We start from the raw sequence: 4405 nt of genomic DNA on the forward strand, positions 1-4405 counted from the left end.
GTGCAAGCTCCGTAAGCATCTAACAACATGTAAGGCATTTAACAACGAGTCAACAACAAAGTTGAGTGAGTTCACGGTTGGTTGTTTAGTTTTAAGTTGTTTCCGAAAACATGGTTTGTCTTTCGTTGGCTTACTTGTCGTGGGGGTTACCCCATAGTTGAAAGTATGATTAACCGGTTCTTTCTTTATTACCCAAACCATGTCCATAATCAGTGGGGGCTTCCCCATGTGAGCTACTAGACCGTTACCATATCGACAACTGACGAACAATAGTTGTGCCCTACGTCAATGTCTATCAGCATTGACAGTTTGCCATAGTCCATTAGTACACGCCCGTCCGACTGGCACGGTGTGAGGTTTGTTAAACCTAATAGCGCTATTAACTAAGGACCCGCTCGCCATTGGCCTTGGCGATTAAATCGATATAAAATGAGGGACTTCATGATAGAGTTTTTTCTAGTAAGTTTTAAGGTTGTTGTCCTACCCAAGGAGGACGAACGTATGTATTCTACCCAAGGAGAATACGCAGGATTAATATTGGCATCCCACCCAAGGAGGATGGCGGTACATATCCTACCCAAGGAGGATATGTAGGTTCCGTTTTAATTCTTTAACCCATTCCCAAACCACCGGGAATCCCATGCCTTAGAAAGTGTGTGAACTCACCTCGGTTACTCGGTTTGACTCTCAAAAATAGCTAAGAGTCACGGTCGGTCAATCATGTCCTAATATGATTACCAGTTAGTCATTTAGTGTTTTCAAATAGAGCACAAAGTTCCTACATGTGTCTACTACATAACATGCACTCACTTTAATAGTTCACACCCATATAAACGTTCCACTTATAGCTACTAAGAGCAAGCATATGATATTGCACATAACACTTTTGTTGACATATAACATGTTAGATCATCCTCAGATAACAAACTCGACATTTAGACACGCAAATTACTACTTATGTCATTTCAGCTTTAATATCCAAAACTGGGCTGTTTTCAGGCATTTTAATAAATTAGTTAACTTACTTGAAAAATTCCCAACTTTTTTATAGATGGTCATAAACGATCCAAATATTATTATGTAGAAATCTCGGAATCCAATTCCTTGCCAATAATTTATAAAAATCATTTATCGGACTGCAATCAGATTCGTCACTTTCTGACTGCAGTCCACAGAAAAATTCATTTAAAATTCATCGTAAGTCTGATTGAAGAAATTCCATGGGAGAATTACAACGACATCAGTGTCCATCTACAGTACAAATTTCATGAGTAAATTCTACACAGGTTTCAAGTTATGATGAAAAAATAACACACATTTTCTTCAGTAAAAACGTAGCTTTTGCTGCTGTGAAGAACAACCCTTTAAAAATAGTAAACCACCTCAAAAAATTACGATTCCAGAGCCATTTGATCCGGTTTTCAAAAATGCCTAATTTAGGCTTCAGAAAATCAGTTTTTCAACTAATAATGATCTGGTTACAGCCAGTTGAAGTTGGCTGAAAATGTCAATCAGCATGTTTCTTTATAGTTTAAACGTTACTAAATCGTATCAACAAATGTCCTAACAACGAGTTTATCAAGAAATCAACGATCAAACATCATGCATGCTTTAACCAACCCAAATCCAACAGGATTTCATCTTCATGTAAACTTATGTTCATGGTCTTTGTTCATTTTCTTTTTAGGTTCATGTGCTAAACATCAACTTACAATCTTTCGAATAAACAACGTGAAAGCATCCAAGAGTGAAATCAAAAACTTAAAACTAGCACAAAGGCTAGGGATGAAGTTATAAACAAGGAATGATGATGAAAATGGCGTGAGAAAGCAATGTGTGATGTCCCTTCAAAGCCTCCAAGCTTCAAGCTTCACAAGACTTCTCCTAGCACTTGATTTGAACTTGAAAATGGAATAGATGAATGAATGTTGAAGTGATGGTGGTGGTGGCGGTTATGTGCAGCCGAGAGGGAGAGAGAGAGTGAGGATGGTGAAGTGAATTTGGAGTGAGAGAGTGTGATATGATGAGATTACGATCTTATAGCCCAACCTACATATCATCATTGTGATTTCTTGGCAAGAGCAAGCCCAATCACATAAAAAAGGAGTATTTAATTGGGGATTTGGTGATGATGGGGTGGGTCCCCTATGTGAGCCGAGAATAGTGAGGGGGGGAGGTTAATTGTAAGTTTTGATCTTAAGTTGGTAATTATTTAGGAGGTTAAGGGTGTTATCTAGGGTATTATGTGCATGACATATTTTTATGGTGTGTTGGGATATTTGGAGACCATAATTAGTTAAAAATAATAAAATAATATTTCAGACAAAATTTTGGTGTCCCGGGTAATGTCCGGTTGTTCGGTTAGGTACCGTTCCGTTAAAGTGTTAAATGTTACCGTATAGTGTCTTTTATGTATCTTTTTGTAACACTATTAATTCCCAACACTTAAGAAAATATTCAGGACCATTTAGTCAATTTTCTGTACAATCAATAAGCACAATATAATATTAATTAATCGTACGGATACACGTAATTATGAGGGTTGTGACATTCTCCCCATGTTAAGAAAATTTCGTCCCAAAATTTAGCACGTGGTTACTGAGGATGCTAGTTGAGTTACGTGGTTTCCTGGTTTTCCTGGGGTGTCACATGATTATTTCATGAAAGCACATAATCATCTCTAACTTGTTAAACCATGTTGTTAATCATACTCTAGCAAGTTTCATATGATGATCAATCATCATATTACTAGTAATCATCAAGTCTTGGGTTCACAATTTCTGAAATTTTACGGATACCTGAAATTTTACGGATACCTGAAATTTTGAGGATTATCACAGTTTCTTCTCCATCATTTCCTTGAGCTCATCCCAGCTCAGTGCATGAGCAGTTCATCACCGAGGGTCTGAATCTGAAGGTTCCACCAAGAGAGTGCGCCGTCCAAAAACAACCCTGAGATATAGGTAACGCTCTGTTGGGGTGAACAGTTACTCATTCTTAGAACGGAGTCAGTCTTTTCTGTCAAACGAACAAAAGCAACGGCACCTCTTGTGCCATCAAAGTTCAATGTCTTGCAGTCCAGGAACTGTTTATAGGTGCAGCCAGTTGAAGGGTTATTTCCGGTAGTCCCATCGCTGTGCTTAGAGCGGAGGGCTTCATGTCGTGCAATTTCCTGTGAGATGCGTTCTTGAAGCTCGACTTCAGTCCTTGGTAACATACTGGTGTCCGTGTCTCGTCTGGGCGGCATTCTCTTTTGTCAAAAGGTATGAGGTAGGTTAGACAACATTCCATAATTGTCTATGAGGTACATAGCACCATAAGCCAACATGTAATCACTCAATATCACATGCATATATACTCAACAATGTATGGACGAGGAAACAATTACTAGGCCTTCACATAGGATTGGCAACTTGGCTTATTATTCGTAATGGGAAGAATAAAATGGACTCAAGGTTACATAGTCTTGGTCATACAAGTTTCATGAAGTGGTAGTTGTTCACGTAGGGGTGATAGAGAGTGTAACGTCGCTGAATCTTTCCGAACGTTATCTGTTTTGGTAAAAATCACACAAGGATAATGCAACCAAACTCTTTGTAAACGGGGAATGATGCTTGGTATGATGAACAAAGTAAAGGATCACTTAAATGTAGATTGCACAAGTGACACAAAGATTTATACGAGGAAAAATCCCTTGATCAATGAATGATCTCCGGCATAAAAAACCTCGGGTGATGGAAACTACCGATCACCAAACTCCAATATAAGAAACAATGTTTACAACTTCGGATGGTAACGAGCTAGGTACAAAGATCGCTATGGTGTGGTATGCTAGAGTGTGTAAGAAATGTGTTGTGTTTTCCGAATGTGGAAGAGTGCTATTTATACAAGTGTAAATGTTCGTATTTTAGGTAAATAACCTAACTATTAGTGTAAGACCCCCCAAAATACCACCTGCGGAAACCCGTCGAGGCGTGTTACACATCAGAGTCTGAGCCACCAATCACATTGAACCAACGATAAATATTTAAATAAAACATGTCATTAATTGCCAAGATTAAATGTCAAACATAATATCATTTCACAAAGAGTTATATAGCGGAAGCATATGATAAGTCGTTTAGCAGTTGTTTCATAATAAAACTCAAAACCAATGTATCAATTATAAGTAATCCAATAGCTTCGATCCATGACCACTCCAGCACTCCCAGATAGCAAGTCCATGTTCCAAGGTTAACGACCTACAAGCATGCAAACAAGTGTATCAGACTACGCTGGTGAGTTCAAGGTCTTGTTAACGTGTTGTGTTACCAAATATATGTTAATGCGATTCAATATTGTGTTACGATGTTGCTCATGTTAGTTACCCTAGGGAGTACGCCCTTACGTAACCGAGGAGTGTGCC

The sequence above is a fragment of the Helianthus annuus genome, chromosome 2 (assembly GCF_002127325.2).
Source record: "Helianthus annuus cultivar XRQ/B chromosome 2, HanXRQr2.0-SUNRISE, whole genome shotgun sequence".
NCBI classification, from domain to species: domain Eukaryota; kingdom Viridiplantae; phylum Streptophyta; class Magnoliopsida; order Asterales; family Asteraceae; genus Helianthus; species Helianthus annuus.